This window comes from Notamacropus eugenii, chromosome 5, assembly GCF_028372415.1.
Source record: "Notamacropus eugenii isolate mMacEug1 chromosome 5, mMacEug1.pri_v2, whole genome shotgun sequence".
Lineage (NCBI taxonomy): Eukaryota > Metazoa > Chordata > Mammalia > Diprotodontia > Macropodidae > Notamacropus > Notamacropus eugenii.
Window position 1 is genome coordinate 223,865,919 of NC_092876.1, and position 22,955 is coordinate 223,888,873.

The window sequence follows — 22,955 nt, forward strand, 5'->3', positions numbered from 1 at the left end:
ATAAGGGGAGTTTATATGGTGGGATTTGACTTCCCCTTTCTTGCATGTATTTTTAATGTTATTCTTTCTACAGGCCCCTTATTATTTATCTACAATGATGTTTACCTTATAGGTAGCAAGGTTATCTAGTGGCTAGAGCCCTGGCCTTAAAGTTAGGAAGACCTGAGTTTGAATCCTGCCTCAGAAACTTCCTACCTATGTGTGACTGGGCCAGGCATTTAAACTCTCAGAGCCTCAATTTCCTCATCTATACAATGGAAATAATAATCATAGCATCTATCTAGCTAGGTTGTTGTGAGGATCAAAGGCAAACCTCAAAGTACCATATAAATGTTAGATATTATAATTTTTTTAATCTTTCCATAATCCTTCCCTTATCTATTCTCCAAGAACCTTTAACCAACAAATTTCATTAAAAACTTGTTTATACCTGATGACTTGATTTCATCACCACTTACTCATTAACCCTTTGCAGTCTGTCTTCCGTTTATAATACTGTTGAAATTGCTCTTTCAAAGGTCAGTAATTATCTCCTTGCTGTCATATTTAAGGATCTCATTTCTGTTTATATCCTCTTGGATTTCTCTTTATATTTCAGCACTTGAGCACCTGCTCCACACACACACACACACACACACACACACACACACACGCACACACACACACACACACGCACACACAGGCTTCTGAGAGAATACACTCTTCTGGTTCTCCTCCAGTCCTTAATCTCTAACCACTCCTACAATGAATCATCTTCATCTTTCTTATCCTTTTATGTTCTTCGATGATTTGTCCTAATCCCTCTTTACTTCTCTCTATAGATTCTTATTTTTCATGATCTCATTTGCTCCCATAGTTTCAGTTACTACCCATATGCACATCAACCAAAATTTTTAGCCCTAATCTTTGTCCTATAACTTAACCACTCAATTAAATCCTGTAACTTCATAAGTGCATCTCCAACAGCTTACACAAACTCTTCATCTGTCTGCTCTACTAGCACTTTAACATGAATGTCTAAAATCCAGACTTATCATTATGATAAACCTATTGACTTCTTCTGACTTTGCCATTTCTGTCTATGACATTCCCATTCACTCAGAACACAGAATTTATGTTGAAAACTTTGGTATTGTCTTGGATTTCCTTCACTTCTTCACTCACTATATCCAATCAGTCACCAGCTCCTAAGAGTTTGACTTCTACAGTAACCTAGTATTCTATCCTCACCTCTCTACCTGAGTATAATCATGCTCATCTAGGACTTTATTACCACTTGTTTGAACACTTGTAAGTATCGACATCTCTCCACTCTTTCCTTCTTCCAACAGATCTATTATATTGCTACTGATTTAGTCTTTCTTACATAAATATTACTCATTTGCTCAAAACTATTGACTTTAGTTCTTCTCAAAAAACAATTGGTCCAGTCTTATGTTACAACTTTCTGGTACCTATGCAGCACACTCCAGAAGAAAAAAAAACTGGATGATCAGGGTCCCTCATACTTGGTCTGAACTTTCCCATCTCTATGACTTTGGCCATGCTGAAATATGTCCCTTCCCTCCTTTACATGTTGACTAAGGCTCAGTTAAAACTCTATCTTATTCATGTGCCCTTTTCTGGTATGTTCTGGTTGGTAACCATCCTTTCCGCCTAACCATCACCATAGCTAACACTTGGTTTATGTCTTTTTCTTATGTAGCAATCAGGTATTTTTTTTTTAATTTTAGATATTTGTGCTGCGGTTTTATACTCTCTAGTAGATTATGAGCTTCATGGTGACTGGGGATGTCTTATTCAAACTTCGTACCTTTCTCCAGTATGTTAAATAGATCTTCCATGGGACATTGCATAGCTTTGGAAAGTGTTGGTGATTTCTAAATTGTACTAGTGCAGAAAGCACTCCTATAAAGAAGAATGTGGATCCAGCAATATGGATCAGATCACCTTTCCCCTCAGAGCTTAGTACAACAGTAGGCACTTCATCTGCATTTGTCAAAGTTTTTTAATACTTATTAGAGAAGGGTTGATGGAAGATATAGGACTTGTTATCATCCACATTTTCCAGGGGTTGAATTGGGTAGGTGGAAAGGAAAGGAGAGGACACTTCCAATAAGGGAGACACGAGAAGCAATGGTGAAGAGAATGAGTATTGTAGAATTGGAAACTACTGATTAAGACTATCCAGTTGGAGAAGATGATACTTCCTAATGTGTGGTGGAGGTCTTGAATACTATGATGATAATCCATAAAGTCATAGAATCATAGACTATTTCATCTGTAAAAGACTTCGTAGAACTCCATCCTCAAATTATCCTCCCGCTATTTTACTTATTTATGTAGTTTTTCCCCATCCAGTAGAATGTAGACTTCTTGAGGACCAAACTGTTTTCATTTTTTTTTAATTGCATCCCTAGTGCATAGTGAAATATCTTTTGCATAGTAGATTCTTAGAAATAACTGTTGGATTGGATCCAGACCAACCTTCTCATTTTTTAAATGAGGGCATCATTTTTATAGTAATAACTTCTTCATTAGGCTTTGGTTTTTATTGGTCCTATTGTTATTTCATGTACTCGATAATTTAAAGCAGCACCGAAGCCAGACTTGCTAAGTAATGATGTTCCCATACTTCAAAAGCATGTTCTCTTTACTTTTATTATTTGTAAGTAGATTCCATTGCGATAGGAAACTCTCACTGAAGAAATTTCCTTTATCAAAATTGATGCAACTACTCTGTAATTCCCTGTTTTAGAGAGTGGTCTCAGGGCACTGAGAGGTTAAAAGAGAAGCAGAGCAGCTCAGACAGTATGTATGAGAAGCAAGACTGAACTTCATTTTTCTGAGTCCACCATAGTCAGCTACCTCTTTTTTTTTCATTGAGTCCCATCACAGGTCTTGTGTGACTGGCTGCTTGACTGGGTGAATCATCCCTCCAGTTTCATCTGATATTTTAGTTCTTGAACCCTACAACGAGTTTTCCCTCCCTCAAGAGCTCTCAAGACTCTCAAACTTACCCAAATGCTGTTAAAAGGAGTCAACTTGAAATGATGACACCTGCTTTGAGGACTGAATGTTTATGAATTGATTGTATTAGTTGTATAAAATTATAAGTATTATATTTAGATAGCCCATGAGGAAGAGAGGAGAGACGGGGGAGAAGAGAGGTAGCTGCACAGGTAATTAAGTGTCATCTTTCTAGTGTCTTAAAAGTTCATGCTTGTTTAATTGACCCACTGAATTCCATGGTGGAGAGAATATGAATAGCATTGAAAGTAGAGATTTCAATACTGCTTGTATTTCATGAGAGAAAGAGAGAGAGAGAGAGAGAGAGAGAGAGAGAGAGAGAGAGAGAGAGAGAGAGAGAGAGAGAGAGAGAAAGATTGAGAATTTTCTTGGGGTGAGAGACATTTTCCATTTGTTCACACAGAATTGGGTCCAAAGTATATTTAGAGTAGGTAAAGATTCCTTGTTTTTCTGTAAGTTGACTGACCGCTTTGAAGTACTGGCATAGTCAATAAAACCATAATATTGGAAAAATGACTTTCCAATGCTTTGTATTTTCTTTCTAACAACTGCAGAGCAGAGAAAGTTTTAATAACTATACCTCTGCCACCTTAGTGGGCAATTCTGTGTCTTTCAGCAAACTGACTTCCTTTGGTTTATTCTCTTTGTCCTGTTACTGTTCACCTCCAGACATCAGCTCAAGATATGACAGACTTAGCTTGAGAATTTCTTTTGAGAATCAGAGAAGGACTTTTTTTAAATCTAAGGTAATGTTGGATCAACCACTTGACCAATGATATGTAATTTGCTTTTGGTTTCAACTTTAAATGGCATATCTAATGAGGTGAAGATTGTTCAATAAATTAGCATGAGATGAAGATTATTCAGTGGGTTTTTGTGACTTTGTCTTCATGGAACTTCTTTTCTCCCTCCCTCTTTCCTTTTCTTTCTTTCTACCTTTCTCCCTCCCACTTTCCTTTTCTTCTTTCCATCTTTTCCTTCCTTCTCTCTTTTTTCCCCTTTCTTCCTTCCTCCCCTTCCCCCCTTAACCAGGCTGGAAGTGTACCAACCACTTATGGGCTCAAATATCAATACTAACCCATTGTGAGAACTTGGACCTCTTTCACTTCTGAATGGGGCCTATTTGCCTTTCTCTAGGCAGTCTGGTGCCCTCCTACGCCTAAATGTTTACCATGTTGTTGCTGGATTTATTGTGGACACCCAATCAGCTTAGTGTATGCCATCTCAGAGCTCTTGGGTTCACCAGCTTTATCTTTCCTTGTAGCTGGGATTAATTATAAGCATGTTCTACCACATTCAGTTTATTTTCTTTCTTTTGAAAGCACACCATCTTAAAATATATACATAACCAGGAATGCTACATATCCCCCCAGTAATGAGGTAATATATTTGGTGCTTTTAGTGCTTTCTCTTTGTGTACAAAAAATGATAAATGTCATCTTTAATTTGCACCCACTGGAAATGTTTCGAGTCCCAGATTTTTATGTATGCTATGTGTAACTGTAGGTAATTGTCCAAATTTCTACTCCCCCCCACCAACATTAATATACTCACATCCTAACCTAGAGGCTTCTGAAAACAAGGAAGCTGGTGTTTTGTGCTGAGGTACCTTGTCCGACAGGCCACAGATTTACATTTCAGGCCAAAGGAAAGATGGTGATTTTCACTAGACACTGCAATTTTCTTGCTTTCCTGGTTTGACAGAGTCCAAGTGTATTGACCTTCAGGACATGGTGCAGAACTCATCTCTTCCACCTGGCCTGCCCAAGGAAGTACAGATATGCTCCTAGAATACTGTTGCTATGGTTAGTTTAATTTTAATTTATTGCAGAGATGGTTTTATGCATATGATTTTATAACTGTGCATGCACCTAGAGACCTCTGAAGGTCAAATAAATAATAAATGCTCATTAAGTGCTTGGTGTCTTTGCTGAGACTGGCCAACAAAGGTGCCAGTGGTGGTACTTGCATGTGGACAAGAAGGGCCTATGTCAAGTAGGACCTGGGCCGGAAACAACCACATCATTTAACTTCACATCACCTGAAAATTGCAGAAGAGTGATGTCATTTTAGTCACCAGTAGCAGGCCTAGACTAAAACTGGAGATTACTTGTAACTTAAAAACAACCACTGGCTAATATATACTACAGCCAATTTTCTGAATTCCTCTTTGTCATGTGCATGGGTGTATGTATGCGTGCAAAGAAACAGAGAGTCTGTGTATAAGATGGAATGGAGGCAGGCAAGAGAAGGGCCAAGCATAGAAAAGAGTTGGTATTCCCCCATTCCTACCCCCACCACTATTGAAAAGAGCAGCTTGTCTTAATGTCATAGAAAGATTAGTTCAGTTTAATTTGATAAACTTTTTATTAAGCACTGCTATGTTCCACAGACTATATCAGATGCTTGAGATACAAAAACAGAAAAGAAATAGTTCATATCCTCAAGAAGTTTACATTTTCCTGGGGTGTGACATGGCAAAGAGTAGGTACAACATGAGCACAAGTAAGTGAATGCAAAGCATATTCAAAGCAACATGAAGCAATTTCCTTACATTTAACTTTCAGGTGGGGAAACTGGGATTGTAAAGAGGCACCAGGAGATACAAATGGCGTGGTTGTACCAGGACAGTGCTGTGCAAACGTCTGGCATGCAGAAACCTGGCAACGTAAGATATACAGTGTGGTGAAGTGCAAAGATTTCTGGATTTGGAACAGATGGCCTGGCTTTAATCCTAGCTTTGCTCCTTATAACCTGTGTGACTCCAGACGAGTAACCTAACCTCTCTGAGGTTCAGATGTTTTGTCGTTGTTGTTGTTCTTACCTATAAATTAAGTGGTTTGGACTAAATGGCTTCTAAGGTCTTCTCCATTTTAGAAATAATAATCCTTCAGTCAGTCCCATGAAGATCAAAAATGCTATGTGCATCTTTAGATATGAATAGCTTTTCTGATTCCCCTGTGAATTTTGTTGACTACTCTCCCCTTCAACCAGAGGTCAGGCAGAAGTTACTATTGACTAATAATCTCTTCAGCTTGAGATTGGGCTTGTAGAGAGGAGGGGAAGAGACTTAGTGACCAGTCTCCCATCCACTCCAAGAAAAAGGCTGACTCATTGCCCTTCTATGAAAAACAGAGCCTCATGCACTGAAAGAAAAAAAAGATAGCAAATCACAGTTTGGGTTAATAGTTATAATTTCACATAAGAGCATGAACTATTACTTAAGTGGGATTTGCTGCTTTACAATCTGCATGGATATGCCATCCCCCATCCTGAGCATGGGGTCCTGTTAATTCATTTTAAAAACATTTTACGACCTTATTACTCAAGTCTCAGGGCATGGATCCTGCTCCATAACCTAAACATATTTATAGCTAAGAAAAGAAATCTGAAGTTGGAACCAGTTCTGTTTATTTAATTAGCTTGGAAACAACCATAAACTTCCTCAGTTTTCCCAGAAGAGGAGAAAAAAATATCATACATTTCAATTTTAATAGGAAAGGTTTATTCTTAGAAGAAAAAACAGTGAGTCAATAATTTCATTATTTATTTGGAAAATTTGTAGGAGTATTTTCTTTATTTAAGAAATATTTCCAATCCAGCAGGAACTTGGTGGATTGCAACAAGAAATTTGGTGTGTGATTTAGAAATCGCTTTTCTAATTTCCAATTTTTCATAACGGTTTAGCTTTGTGTCATTTAATTTTCACATTTCCCAAAGAAAACCTGAAGTAGATGATACAAGTAGCTCTAGTCAACTTACACATGTCACAACTGGGTCACTCCTCTTTTGAGTGAGGCCTTCCCACAAAAGCCACCCCAGGTTCAAGGTTCTTGATGGTTTCACATCAGTGGAAGCCAAACTCACAAACCATTCACCTATGTTTACTTTCACTAGTCCATTGAAGGACAGCAGTTAGTTTAAAGCAAAGTTATTCAATGAAATAGCGTATTAAGAAAAGTGGCAATAAAATATTCTCTCCATACACTCTGGTCACCTTCTCCCACAATAACACAAACCATGAATCAATCAAGTAACAAGCATCTATTAAGCACCTATGCTTGAGGCACTATAATTGTTTCTGGATCTAAAGGAGTTTACACTCTATTAGGGGAGAAAAATGTACTAATAGAAGTATACTCAAATCATGTACCAAATAGATCAAGGTGTTTGTTTGTTTGTTTGGTTGGTTGGTTTTTTTTTTTGGTAGAAGGTATTAATCCCTATGGGGATTTGGAAAGGTTTCAAATAGAAGTGGTATTTGAGCTGAATTTCAAAGAACACTAAAGAAACTCAGGTGAGAAAGGAAGGCATTTCAGGAATGAGAAACAGCTGGGATTAGGCATGGAGAAGAGACAGAGTATCATGTGTAAGGAACAGTTTGAATCGTACAGTGCATGAAAGGAAGAAGTGCATACTTATAATAAGGTTGGAAAAGTCCATTGGACCAGTTGTGAAGGTCTTTAAATGCCAGAGAGAAGAGTTACTATTCAATGATAAAAGTAATAGGGAGCCAGGGGAAATTATTGAGTTGGGGAGTAACACAGTCAGAACTACTTTTTAGGAGAATCACTTTAGCTGCTATGTAAAAGATAGTTTGGAGAAAGGAGAGAATTATGACAGAGACAATAAATGAAAAGCTATTTCAATAATATTGCAATAATCCAGATAAGAGATGATAAGGGCTTGAACTAGAATTGCAGGCTGTGGGAAGAGAGAGAAGGGAACATAGGTGAGAGATGCTGTGTGAGCACACTTGGCAACTGATTAGAAATGGTGGGTGAGGGAGAGTGAGGATTTGGGAACGATAAGAAGTTGTGAATATGGCTGACTAGAAAGATGGTAGTGCCCTTGACACGATCAAGGAGAGTTAAATGGGTACACAAGCATAAGGACCATGCATGAGGACACACAAAGGAAATAGATATCATTAAGATGAATACACATGGAATGACACCTCATGCCTCTGACCCTCAATGAACCTGACAACTTTGGGTGATGGCATCACATTTCCCTACATTTCTGCTCTTGTCAGGGCATTGCCTCAGCTGTCCCTGCTGTGTGTTGGATCTCTGTTGTTCCATCTTTCTCAATGGGAGCAGTACTCACAGCTGTCACCTACCAGGCTTAAACCATTTTTCACAATAAGCAGAGGGATTGACATTACCTCCCCACTCTCCCTTTTTTTTTCTTTTTAGCTTCAAACTCAAGGCTTCTTCTTCAGCTCTCTTAGGGGAAACAACTCATCTATGTTTTCTCCATAAGAAAAGATGTTTGTTTTTTTTTTATCAGTCCCTCACCTCCAGGGACTAAGCTCTCTCGGAACATAGACCAATGAACCAGATAATTAGAGCCCAGAGGCATTTAGTTTGTCTTTTAAATTCAACTTCTTCCAGCTAGTCAGATCAAAATCCTTGTTTCAAGCCTTTATCTGACTTAGTGTTAGAAACACTTACTCCCTCTGACAGTCAGTTAGTTCCTAACTTTCAACCTGTATTCATTCTTTATCAAACTATTTTGGGGGAGTTATCCCAATGAAAAACCAAGAGATATATGGTTCTGAGGTCCTGTATCCTCCCTCAGCTTCTTCCAAGCAAATGAATAGATGGGAGGAAGACAAGGACAAAATGGTTAGGTATCTGTATTGGTACACCCTTATCCTTCAATCATTTTTTTACACTTGCAAATACTGGTAGCAACAAACCTCCCAGATTTAGCACTGCCCTCCATGTATATCTCTTACTTAGAAATGGACCATCCAGTAATAACGAAGTCCTTGGAGCATGCACAATATTCTCATCCTGTTGCATATCCAGCTGGAGGCTTACAGCAGGGTTTTGTTTGGGTTTTTTTTTTTTTTTTTGGCTTTTCCTCCCCCTCTTTCTCACCATTAGAATAGCAAGAGAGACTGGATGCTTGGATGGAACTGAGTATGCATACAAAAGAATTGAGCAACCAATCTCTCTCCTTTTCCTAGTGGTGACAGAGGTAAGAATAACTCTAAACCTGTGTGTGGATATCCATTCTAAGGATTATGTAGATTCTCATTGATTAGTCTCATTGGTTACTCCATTCAATGACCTCTCCTTACCCAAACCACAGAGGACTATGTTGCTTCCCACTCTAGAACCCTCTGCATAATTTTGGTGAGTCTGGGGTTTTTTTTTTAAATAAATATGAATCTTCAGTCTTTTATTTATACAAGGATCTATCATGATGACTTTTGTATGTACTGTTCAAACAAAAAATGAAAAGGTGGTAGGACTTAGGAAGGAACTTTTCCCCTTCTCACAATTTCCTTGTCATTACTGACATTAAAAATAAAATAAATTAAAATAACTCACTGGAAAAAAATATAGTTTTAAAAAACCTCAACGGAGTTGTTTTCTTGGCTCAGAAGCAATAAGGTACAGGAAAATTTGTGAGATAGTGTTGTTGCACTATGGACCAGAGAAAGAGAGTGGTCAGGAATGGATGGAGACAGTTGACAGAAAAAAGGTTGACCAACTGCTAGGGCCCTTAGGGAAAAAGAAAGAGATTGAGTGTGAATTGGCCCAAGACCAAATAAGATTTACACAGTCAGAATGGGTTTCATCTCTCTGTATTCCCCCTTCCCCAACTTCAGATGCACCCTGTTGTAGTTGCTGCCACAAATTTCAGAGCAACATTCCTCCTCACATAGTTATAGATGATCAATATTAGATACTGGACCAGGAACTAGAGCACTAAACCTGGATTTGGGACTTGAGTTCAAATTCTACCTTGACAACTACATTCTGTGTGGCCTCGACCATTTCATCTTCCTGTCCCATTGTAAAATGAGGGGGTTGGCTAGATGAGGGCTAAATTCCCTTCTAACTTTCAATCCAAGACCTTATGATGAAAGTGGGCAATCAAGAGTGAGTTTTGCGCAGTAGATAAAGAGTGGAACCTGAGAGGCAGGGCAGTTCAAATCTTGTCGCTTGTATATTCTGGCTGTGTTACCTTGGGCAAGTCACTTAACCTCATAAATGCCCCCACCAAAGTTTGGAAAGCAGCCTTCAGAACATGACATCAAGGTTAGCCACTGCACTGATGGTAAATTATTCCATTTGAAAAGGCTACAAAGCAAAACTAAAGTGGAGAGAGTGTTGGTTTGATTTTTTGTTTGAAGATGATTGCACTCTCAACATAGCCTCTGAAACTGAAATGCCACAAAGTATGGATAGATTGTCTGCAGCTTATGCTAATTTGGGCCTAACAATTAACACCAAGAAAATACAGGTGCTCCACCAGTCAGCACCACCTTAGTCAAACATGGAACCATACGTTACAGTAAATGGAGAAGTTTTGAATACTGTGGATAAGTACACTTATTTTGGTGGTAGACTTTCCAGGGATGCATAAATTGATAATGAGGTTGAAGTATGCAGTGTGAGAGCTAGTTCAGTGTTTGGGAGGCTCAAAAGGCAAGTGTGAGAGACAAGGTATTAGACTGACTACCAAACTATAGTTTGGTCTGCAGAGCTCTTATGCTAACCTCATTGTTGTATGTCTGTGATGGCAGGATAAGATACCAGACACTGAGATCCTTTTTTGAATTAAATTGTCAAGCACTCAAACTCTGCTGCACAGAGTACAACTGTGATGGGCTGTGATGTTCAAATGCCAAACTTACACTTGCCTAAAAAACTATTTCATTGAAAATTCACACAAGTGATTTTGTGGTCAGAAAAAGTGATTACAAGGACACTGTCAAGGTTTCTCTTAAGAACTTTGTAATGGATTGAACAACATGGCAGACACTGACACAAGATTACCCAGTATGGCCTGCCTTCATCAGAGAAGGTGCTATGCTCTGTGAGCAAAGCAGAAATGAAGTGGCTCAAAAGAAACATGAGATGCACAAATTTAGAGAACTTGCCCCACATGTTCACATGGACTCTTTGTGCCCAATTTATGGTAGAGCTTTTCCGAGTTTGTATTGGGAATCCTGGGCCTTTTCCCATCGTCCTGATGAATATCTGGTCACTAGCTCCAGATGGCTCAGGAGGAGAAAGTGAGGTTGGTGACTCTGCACAGCCCTCCCTCACTCAAAACAAAGTCAAGTGAAAGTCATGTCATCATTTCTCTTATATCTTGGTCTTCTTCAAAAAAACAAAGAATAAACACAGACAGATAGACATTGGTCTGATCAGTCACAGTCACACTGTATCTTGACTCTAACATAGTGAAGTCATTTTGGTTCTTTTTGAGAATTAAGGCCAGCAACCAACTGACCAAACAACCAACTCATGCTCCCTAAAAACTCTCCAACAGTAAGGTGCAGAGAAGGTGCCCATCTGCATCAGTAAAAGGGATTTATCACTCAAGACTCCTAATATCAATGAAATCATAGCTACTCAAAAAAACACTAAGAAAGGACTTTTTTAGTTTAAGCTAGTATTACTTGGCAAACTTTTCAAAATCAGATACGAGTTTTCCCTAATGAAAAATATTTTTTAATCTTAATTGCAAATTTCAACTTTTGCCCTACCTTTATAGAAAACCAGGATATGAGCAATAACTAATGGAGACTGGACAAAACTCTGTCCTCTGGCAATCACTCTCTCCTGTGAATTTTATTTCCTATTCACTGTCAATATTTTCTGGCAACATTTTTCTCATCTTACTGCTACATCATTCAGGTTCAGGGTTTCCAGAACTATAATACTTCAAGTCTTACTGTGCTTTCTTAGCATTACTTGTATTTTAAATGACTGGAACTATTGTAGCCAATCACACGGAAGCACAGAGCACAATGTTGTTGATTCCAGGCAATATATCAGACAGGAAGGAGCTCTGAGCACCTCCTTCAACACAATGATTTCCCAAATGTTCCTCTAACTTGCCAACTTTCTCAAACTCACACCCAGAAAAATCTGACTTCTTACTTTTTAAATTTTTAAAATTGTTTATTGATGAAAATTGACAATTGAGTACTTAAAGTTTGATTGATAGGATGGCTATTTGTAGTTATTTTTTCTTTTCTGAATTATGTCCATTTTGTGTACCTTCCCCTGGCTAGAATACCAGAGGAAAGGAGAGGAGAGGGAAAGGGAAGGAGGAGAGGGGAGGAGAGGAGCTGATACTCACAGGTTGTGTTTGTCCTTCGTTCTTGAAGAGTACCGTGACATCAAGATGATGACATGACTTGCAGTTGACTTTGATTTGAGTGAGGGAGATCTGTGCAAGGTCACCAGGCTCACTTTCTTCTTCTAAACCATCTGGGTCCAGTGACCTGATATTTATCAGGACAACTGTAAATGGCCCTGAGACCCTGAGCCCTTCAGGCTAAGGTTTTATCACATTCTCACTGTGAGTGAGAAACACCCATTCAATGAACAAGCTTCTTTAAGTTACTCAAGTGATGACCCCTTTAATAAAAAATTTCAGGACCCTCAGGGTTCCAGAGTAAAAGAGAAACAATTACTATTTAGTTGTGATATTCACTCTGTGCTAGGTGGGTGGGGACTTGTTGTCCAGTCTATCAGCTCTAGAATGAATTCGGTTAAGGCTTGATCTTTGAGTAAGAAATGTAGCCAGCAAACCCAAACGAAAAAAATGTAGGTTTTGGCCATGGAGTATAACTTCCCCTGGCTAGAACACCAGAGGAGAGGAGGGGAGAGGAAAGGAGCGGAGGAGAGGAGAGGAGAGGGGAGGAGCTGCTACTCATTCACTGGTTGTGTTTGTCCTTTGTTTTCCAAGAGAACTGTGACATCATGGCTAAAAGCTGCCTTTTTTCCTTTGGGTTTATGGGCTACATTTCTTGCTCAAAGATCAAGCCTTAAACCCAATTCACTCTGGAGCTCATAGACAGGACAACATGGCCCCATCCATGTAGCACAGAGTGATTGTGATTACTAAATAGTAAACTAAACTGCCAAGCATTCAAACTATGCTTCAGAGAGCGCAAATCCTATGGGCTGGCCAAGTTGTTCCAATGCAAAATGTATGCTTGTCAAAAAGACTATTTTATGGAGAACTACATGGGGCAGGCAATCACATAGTGGTCAGAAGAAGCGATACAAGGACACTGTCAATTTGGATGTGACTGTGCGACATGGGAGACACTGGCACAGGACTGCTCAGCATGTCGTGCCCACATCAGAAAAGGTGCTGTGCTCTTTGAAGAAAGCAGAATTGAGACAACACAAAGGAAACATAAATTGCGCAAATTTGGAGTATCCACCCCCAAAATTCGTATGGACTATGTGTGCCCAACCTGTGGTAGAGCATTCTGAGTTCATATTGGTCTGATCAGCCACAGTCAGACACACTGAAACTTCACTTTATCATGGTGATGCCATTTGGATACTCTTCAAGAAAGAAGGACAACAACCAACCCAGGAACCCTGAGGGTCTTCCCCTCCCAGTTTTGATTTTTTTTTTTAATTTGATTAAAGGGGCCATCCCTTGAGTAACTTAAAGAAGCCTATTCATTGAATGGGTGTATCTCACTCAAAGTAAGAATATGGTAAGATCTTAGCCTGAAAGGGCCAGGGTCTCACATTGCATCCTGGTCCATCTTAAGCCATCCTGATGAATAACAGGCCCCTGGACCCAAAGGAGAAGAAAATGACCTTGCACAGCCCTCCCTCACTCAAATCAAAGTCAACTGCAAATCGTGTCATCTTGATGTCATGGTCCTCTTTGAGAATGAAGGACAAACACAATAATCATTTTGTGTAGGCCTCTTGATTTAATGGCCTTTTTGAAGAAATACTGTTGCCTTCACAAATGAGACTTAGGCTTGTAGACTAATATTCAGATCGCAGCTGGAGTTCTTACTCTGGTGTCTATGAACTAATTTTTTAAAAATAAATTTTAATATAATTGATTCCTTTTGTAATATTCTTATGGATTTTATTTTAGGTATTAGACAAGGAGCTTGTTAGCACCATTTTACTCTGCGTTGTATAGACACAACATCATTGGATCTATGTTACTTCTTAAATCAATAATTTCACTTCATGATCTTTATGGGCCAGTCAAACTGGCCGTCATTGTTGCACCTCATGTATAACATTCCATCTCCTGTATCTGGGGCTTTCCATAGTATTTTTCTCCTATGCCTGGAAAGCACTTTCTCCTCCTCTCCAAATCTTAGACTCTCTATGTTTCTTTAAAGTTAAGTTCAAATGACACATACCATTTAATGCCTTCATTTACCCCCAGGTATTAACACTTCCCCTCATTTGCATTTATTGTGTATGTATACATATTTTATATATATTTATGTGTATACAGGATGTCTTCCCAAAATAGAATGTAAACTCCTTGAGAGTGTGGAATATCTCATTTTTTAAAAAATATATTGTAGTGCTCAGTACAGTGTCTGACAGAGGTTTAATAGAGATTTGATTGATTGATGAAATATATTCATTAGGTGATACTCTGATATGTCTAACTTTCACAAGTTTTGTATATTTGGTATTTGATTTTTCTTGCTTCTGGGATGGTGTTAGCATATCACACTGTATGTGTCTCTCTCTCTTCCTCTCTCTCTCTCTCTACCTCTTTTCTCTCTGTTTCCCTCTCCTCTCTGTGCCCCTCTGTCTTTCTTTTTCTCTCTCTGTCTCCTTTTTACTTTATTTTCCTTCTTTGCTTCCTTCCTTCCTTCATCCCTTCATTCATTCATTCCTTTATTTCTTCTTTTTTCCTTTCTTTCTCATCCTCTTCCTTTCTTTCATTCTTTTTTTCTATCTCTGTTCCTCTCCCCCTTGACCTTACTTCCTCCTTCTGCCCCATCTCCTCCTCTCAGCCTTCTCTTTCTTTCTTCTTGATTTCAGTCCTTTTTTCTTGTGTCAGGTTGTTACATCTCTAAACAGAAAGAAATGGTGTCTTGCCCTCATGGTATTATCAGCAAATGAGAGTCAGTCCTATTATTGTAATGCCCTTATCTGCTATCTCTCTGGTGGAGGATGCTATCACTGTATGTCCTTACTGGATAGTTTTAAAGGAATGTTACAGGATAATTTTTATATCATTAAATCAATAATTTTTAACCTCCATATATTTCTTCCAACTAATTCCTGGTGCAATAGGATGTTCCTGTTTTGGACTGCTATTATAGCATATCTACTACAGCAGCAATTCTCTTGCTAGGGTGATTAAAGCCAAAAGGTCCTCATTAGACAGCTATTTAAACAATTGTGGCGTTCATACCTGGGTATCAACCAGAGAGAGCTAGAAACAATACCTTCTTCTGTCTCTTTTGTCACTATAAGAGAAATAGATTCATTCAGTATACATCATAATGCTTGTATTAAATAAAATAATTCTCTAATTAATTCTAGAAAAAGAAGAAAAGCAACGTAAATCTGAAAGTAAGTTAGAGTTCAGGCAAGAGAAATTAAAATTCACTCAATTTACCAATCAAAAACCAGTTATTGAGCACCTTCTATGTTCTAGGGACCATCTTAACTGCTATGGGGATTCAAAAAAGGAAAGGGATTCACTTCTTTCTCTCAAGGTACTTATCTAGTTGAAAAGATGGCATAATATGATATTTATGCATATACATGAAAAACAGAAAAAATCAGGCTGTTGAAAAATTTGAAATAATGAAGCTTAAATTACTTTGGGAGGGAGTCAAGTAAGACTAGAAAAAATGTGCTAGATTATGGTTCATAACATAATGTGGTATAAAATGAAATAAAAGCTAAATATACTAAATACAATGTATTGTGGGGGCGGAGCCAAGATGGCAGAGTAGAAAGACGCACATACACGTAGCTCCAAACCCACAACCCACAGAACGGCTACAGGGGAGTAACTCACGGCGAATTCTGCACCCAGAGGCCACGGAATATTGGAACGAGGGAGATTTCTGTTCCAGAGGGACCTGCAAACCTCTCGCAGGGGGTCCTTCGCGCTGCGGACTGTGCGCCGGGACTGGGAGCTGAGGGCAGCCCTGCAGTGGCCGCAGCACTGAGAGGAAAAGATCCGAGCAGGCTTCGGGGATGGGATCTCCAGCGGCCACGAGGGTCCCTCCACCCACAGAGGGACCTGCAAACCTCTCACAAAAGGTCCGTCGCACTGCAGACGCGGAGCCCAGCCCAGCCCAGACCTGCTGCGGCCACAGCACCAAGAGAAACAGACCCGAGCAGGCTTCAGGGTCGGGATCTCCAGCAGCCGCACAAGTCCCTCTGCCCAGAGGTGACGGGGGTCAGTGAGAGGGTCTCTTTGGCGGGTTGAGAGGGGAGTGGGGTGCCCCCATGATTCGGGCCCCCCCGGGAGGTAGAAGCTGAGAGGCGGCTGCAGACCAGGACTCCCCAAGCGGGCGGGAGCCTGGATCCATTGTAGAAGGTCTGTGCATAAACCCCCTGAGGGAAATGAGCCTGAGAGGCAGCCCTGCCCTGACCTGACCACCTGAACTTAATTCTTACACTGAATAGCAGCCCTGCCCCCACCAAAAGCCCTGAGGCTGGAAGCAGCATTTGAATCTCAGACCCCAAACACTGGCTGGGAGGACCAGGAGGCGAGGTGGGTGTGAGGAGAATATTCAGAGGTCAAATCACTGGCTGGAAAAATGCCCAGAAAAGGGAAAAGAAATAAGACTATTGAAGGCTACTTTCTTGGAGAACAGACATTTCCTCCCTTCCTTTCTGATGAGGAAGAACAATGCTTACCATCAGGCAAAGACACAGAAATCAAGGCTTCTGTGTCCCAGCCCACCCAATGGGCTCAGGCCATGGAAGAGCTCAAAAGGAATTTTGAAAATCAAGTTAGAGAGGTGGAGGAAAAACTGGGAAGAGAAATGAGAGAGATGAAAGAAAATCATGAAAAGCAGATCAGCTCCCTGCTAAAGGAGAACCAAAAAAATGTTGAAGAAATTAATACCTTGAAAACTAGCCTAACTCAATTGGCAAAAGAGGTTCAAAAAGCCAATGAGGAGAAGAATGCTTTCAAAAGCAGAATTAGCCAAATGGAAAAGGAGACTCAAAAGCTCACTGAAGAAAATAGTTCTTTCAAAACTAGAATGGCACAGATGGAGGCTAAGGACTTTGCAAGAAAGTATGATATCACAGAACAAAGAGAGAAGAATGGAAAAATGGAAGATAATGTGAAATATCTCATTGGAAAAACAACTGACCTGGAAAATAGATTCAGGAGAGACAATTTAAAAATTTTGGGACTACCTGAAAGCCATGATCAAAAGAAGAGCCTAGACATCATCTTCCATGAAATTATCAAGGAAAACTGCCCTGAGATTCTAGAACCAGAGGGCAAAATAAATATTCAAGGAATCCACAGAACACCGCCTGAAAGAGATCCAAAAAGAGAAACTCCTAGGAACATTGTGGCCAAATTCCAGAGTTCCCAGGTCAAGGAGAAAATATTGCAAGCAGCTAGAAAGAAACAATTCAAGTATTGTGGAAATACAATCAGGATAACACAAGATCTAGCAGCCTCTCCATTAAGGGATCGAAGGGCATGGAATAGGATATTCCAGAAGTCAAAGGAACTAGGACTAAAACCAAGAATCACCTACCCAGCAAAACTGAGTATAATACTTCAGGGGAAAAAATGGTCTTTCAAGGAAATAGAGGATTTTCAAATTTTCTTGATGAAAAGACCAGAGCTGAAAAGAAAATTTGACTTTCAAACACAAGAATGAAGAGAACCATGAAAAGGTGAACAGCAAAGAGAAGTCATAAGGGACTTACTAAAGTTGAACTGTTTACATTCCTACATGGAAAGACAATATTTGTAACTCTTGAAACATTTCAGTATCTGGGAACTGGGAGGGAGTACACACATACACACGCACACACACACACATACATAGAGACAGAGTGCACAGAGTGAATTGAAGAGGATGGGATCATATCTTAAAAAAAAAAATGAAATCAAGCAGTGAGAGAGAAATATATTGGGAGGAGAAAGGGAGAAATTGAATGGGGCAAATTATCTCTCATAAAAGAGGCAAGCAAAAGACTCATTAGTGGAGGGATAAAGAGGGGAGGTGAGAGAAAAACATGAAGTCTACTCTCATCACATTCCACTAAAGGAAAGAATAAAATGCACACTCATTTTGGGAGGAAAACCTATCTCACAATACAGGAAAGTGGGGGACAAGGGGACAAGCAGGGTGGGGAGGATGATAGAAGGGAGGGCATGGGGAGGAGAATGCAATTCGAGGTTGACACTCATGGGGAGGGATAGGATCAAAAGAGAATAGAAGTAATGGGGGACAGGATAGGATGGAAGGAAATATAGTTAGTCCTATACAACACAACTATTATGGAAGTCATTTGCAAAACTACACAGATTTGGCCTATATTGAATAGCTTGCCTTCCAAAGGGAAGGGGTGGAGAGGGAGGGAGGTAAAGAAGTTGGAACTCAAAGTGTTAGGATCAACTGTAATGTTCTTACCAGTAGGAAATAAGAAATACAGGTAAAGGGGTAAAGAAAGCTATCTGGCCCTACAGGACAAAAGAGAAGACGGAGACAAGGGCAGAGAGGGATGATAGAAGAGAGAGCAGATTGGTCACAGGGGCAATTAGAATGCTTGGGTTTGGGGGGGGGGAGAAAAGGGGAGAAAATTTGTAACCCAAAATTTTGTGAAAATGAATGTTAAAAATTAAATAAATTAAAAAAATAAAAAAATAAAAAAAATAAATAAATACAATGTATTGTGATGAAGTTGAGTGCAAATTGACCTCTAATTTTTGCCTGCTCGCAGCTGAAAAGAACTGGGTGCTGGTAGGGAAAGAGGCATTTTGTAATAAGGTCCAGGGAAGGAGAGTATGTGTCTGAACTGCTTGAAATGTGTAGTTCTCCTTGTTTCATACTCACTTCTAGGCTCACAGTTAAGACACAGTTAAAGACATAGTTAAGACAGTTTTTGAGTGATATGATCACTGGCACGTATTTCAAGATTGAATTTGATTTATTGCCTCCTCATTTTGTAGGCATCTCTTTAATGGTACAGATCACAACTGATCTCTGCCTTCTCATTCTGAAGGAAGTCCATCCACATCCTCACATAAATCCTCCTTAAGAAAACCTACCCCAAATGTCAGAGGTCTTCCTTTAATATTTATTAAGTGCATGTGCAAAATGTGGGCTAACTAGTCTATATGTTATCCCTCTCTCTTGCTAGACTATGAACATATCTCCCTTTCTCATCATATGTTTCTTGGATGATATATTTTATACCACTACTTGTTTTCAAGTTATCATTGGTAATATACTGCAATTTACATATGCTCCTTTTCCCATTGTTGTTTAGATCTCTTGCAATTTTGATTCTTTAGGGATTATGTAGTTAGGTGGCACAATGGGCAGAGTGCCAGGCCTGGAGTCAGGAAGACTTATCTTCTCAAGTTCAAATCCAGGCTCAGATATTTACAAAGCTGTGTGACCTTGTGTTACTTAACACTGTTTGCCTCAGTTTCCTCATTTGTAAAAAAAATTTGGAGAAGGAAATAGCAAACCTCTCTGTTACCTTTGCCAAGAAAACCCCAAGGGTCATTAACAGTCTGAAATGACTAAACAGCAACAGTCACAACAAAATGATACTTTACCATATAACATTCCCTCCATCCTCCTCCCCAAATACTAGCATAAAAATATTAGGTTTTTGTGTTAAGGAACAACTTCGGATCTCTGAAAGCACAATGTAACGTCCTAAATAGAATTCATTTCCCCTTTTTCTCCTGTTCAATTCTGTGCTCAGCTCATTGTCCATTGATAGAAAAGGCCATCTGCATGCATTGCTTCCCCTTCTTTGCCTCCCTCTCACTTCTCTGTTACTTACAACCTGACTTCCAAATCCACCACTGGACTAAAACTACACTTACTAAAGTCAGTAACAATCAATTAATTGCTGAATCCTATCACTTTATCTCAGTTCTCTTTCTTTACATCTGTGCAACAAGGCTGGCCAGTCTCTTCTTGGTACTCTACTGTACCTGGGCTTTTGTGGCATCTTCTCCTCTGGATCTTCTCCAACATGTCAGATTGATCCTCCTCAGTCTTCTTATGATCAATGAACAAATGTCCATTATTCACCCAATATGTGCCAGACACTATGACAGGTGCTGGAGATACAACAAAAATAAGACTAGCCCTACCCTCAAGAAACTTACATGCTACCAGGTGACAGAACATGTACATAAATAAATACATAGGCACACAACGCTACTTTGGAAGACACTGATGCAAAGTTGAACATTTTAGAAAGATTTGATTCCAAAGATTTGGTTTCCCTCTCCAGGTTTGGCAACTGAAGATGTAAAATCAGTCATCCAGAAATATAAACTTTCCAGAATTTTCTAGAATTTCATTTCCTTAGCATACTAGAGAGACAAATAAGATTTTTACCTAGTTTTGGTCTAAGGATCTGAAACATTTAGGCTCAACATAAGCTAGTTCTAGAATAGTATGAATGTCTGCATCCACCCTTTTGTAGTTTGTTGTTATTCAGTTATTTCTGTTGTCTCTAAATTTTTGTGACCTCATTTGGATGTTCTTGGCAAAGATACTGGAGTGCCATTTCCTTCTCTAGCTCATTCTACAGATGAAGAACTGATGCGAATAGGGTTAAATGACTTGCTCAGGGTCACACGGTAAATGTCTGAGGCTAGAGTTGAACTCAGGAAGGCTCATCTTCTTGACTCTAAGCTCAGCACTCTATCTACAGCACCACTTACCTGCTCACCTATTACCTATACCTTTACCTCCTGGAGCTCCTGAGGAGTAAGGATGACATAAGCTCATGCTCTTCCAAGGATGATTTGGGAGCCTAGGTTTCACTCATTCCATGGAATTCTGCACTTCCTTTGATAGTCTCCAAGGAACTAAGAAGAAAATAAACATTGGCAGCACAAAATAAATTTTATTCACCTATTATACAAGTCAATGATTCATGCACAGAAGTTTTTTAATCTAACGGACTTTTTGAGGGGAGAGGTACATTATATTAAAGATAATAGGAGCAGTTAGGTGGCCCAGTGAAGATAGAGCACTGGGCCTAAAGTTAGAAAGAACCTAGTTCAAATCTTTCCTCAAATATTTTCTAGCTATACGAATCTGGGCAAGTCACTTAATCCCTGCATACCTCAGTTTCCTCATCTGTAAATATGTATAATATCACTTACCTCCTAGGGTTGTTGTGGGGGTCAAATTTTAAATGACTTAGTCTAGTGCCTGGCACATAGTAAGGGATATATACATGTTAGCTAGGAGGAGGAGGAGGAGTAAAAAGTTTAGTTCAGTAATATTACAACACATTTTGTCACTGAATGCCCAGTTATTTCTAATATAGGGAATATTGGGTATCTTTAAAATGTAAGTATTAAGCTGAGAATAGGTTGTCATTAGTGTAAAAATTCTCACATACAGACTATTTCCACCCAATGAAATAGAAGGTAATAAAAAATTCTGAAGCATTTATCTTGAATGAGAACACAGACAGCAGTGGCCAGTTGATCCTTCAAATCTATGTCAATCCTGCTAGTGCCAGCCCCAGTCACACGGAAGTGTTGCTCTTGCATCTGACCTGCCATTCCAGGAGCCCCATGTGATCCTTTGCCTAGTCCTTACATCCTGATTCACAGTGCTTCAGCACAAATCTTTCAACAACTCTTATGACCCATTCTCCATGTGTACTGGAACTTTCTTAACTGCAGTAATTCTCAAGATGTTAATAAAAGTCTCCCTTTCACCCACTGTAGTTATAATATCTGAGATGGAGGTAAATAATGCATTTCTGATAACATATTAACACTATTTACGTTAGAAAATCAACTTAGCTAACATGGCTCAGTGTGAAGGGCTTCATCATTGTGAATGTTACCCATTATGAGCATTAATTTCTGGAAAAAACAATAGAGTTGGTGGTGATTCCGGAGTGTGAGATAAGTGGGGGTGAGAGGTGGAAAGGAAGTAGTGGCCACCAGCTGCCTCAGTGACAGGAAGGAGATGGAACTTCCTCGTTAATGAAGAGAAAGGCTACCCACAACAGTTACAATGCTCCTCACTTCCTATAGGATCGACTTTCTGTTATCTTAAGCATGGGGTCTATATTTTTCTCTCTTTGTTAAAGGGGAATACATGTATATTTTGTATCATCTTAATGTTACTTCATCTACTCATAAATAAAAGAAAACTCTCAAATAGTTCATTCTAATAATTCTTGACTACTTAGCCAGCCAATTGGGAGCTACAAAATAAAGGTTTTGTCTTTTTCTGTTCTTACATTCAGAGTAGTTGGTGAAAATCTAAAAGATGGAACTTTTTTGAAAGGAGAGTGAACCTTAGCTCTGTCTGCATTATTTTTTTTCAAATTCTCCTTTCACACTGGGTTCTACCTCCACTCCTCACACACACACACACACACACACACACACACGAGAGAGAGAGAGAGAGAGAGAGAGAGAGAGAGAGAGAGAGAGAGAGAGAGAGAGAGAGAGAGAGAGAGAGAGAGAGAGATTGTATGCAATTGCTAAAGAGGTCTGAGAGAAGAAGCCTGTGTGTGCCCAGGAACAGCTTTTGAATCTTCCCTATATGCCTTTTTCACCTGCTAAGATGCTCTACTGACCCACAATGCAATTAAGCAGTAATGTTTTGTAAACCTTCCTATTAAAATGAAACGACCATAATCTACCGAAGTAGGGATCTTCATCCCTTGAGCATTGCACTTTACAGAGCATCTCTGGGCAGGCACAGTGGCTTATTCCTCTCTGGTGTGCTGACACTCTGTGCTCAGGAAGTTTCAGTTTGATTCCAAGCACTACAAGACAAATTGGGAATCATAAACCCTGGTACAGAACAGTGGTTTTCCAGCTCAAAAGTAGATACTCAAGGCAAGGAACACAAAGAGAGGGCGGGGGAGAGAATCACCTCTTTGTATCCCACAAACCTTTCAAATGTCCTTACAAAGATTTTGAGTGTA

The 22,955-nt window shown here is 39.5% G+C and overlaps 1 long non-coding RNA gene across 1 annotated transcript in view; it reads left to right on the forward strand.

Annotated features, from left to right (window-relative positions):
- The first annotated feature begins 5,597 nt into the window (after positions 1–5,597).
- Positions 5,598–22,955, forward strand: part of LOC140509100 (uncharacterized) — a 95,768-nt gene continuing 78,410 nt past the window's right edge. Inside the window, exon 1 of the long non-coding RNA XR_011968567.1 lies at positions 5,598–5,698. This is a non-coding gene — a long non-coding RNA (uncharacterized lncRNA). The remainder of the gene's footprint in view (positions 5,699–22,955) is intronic.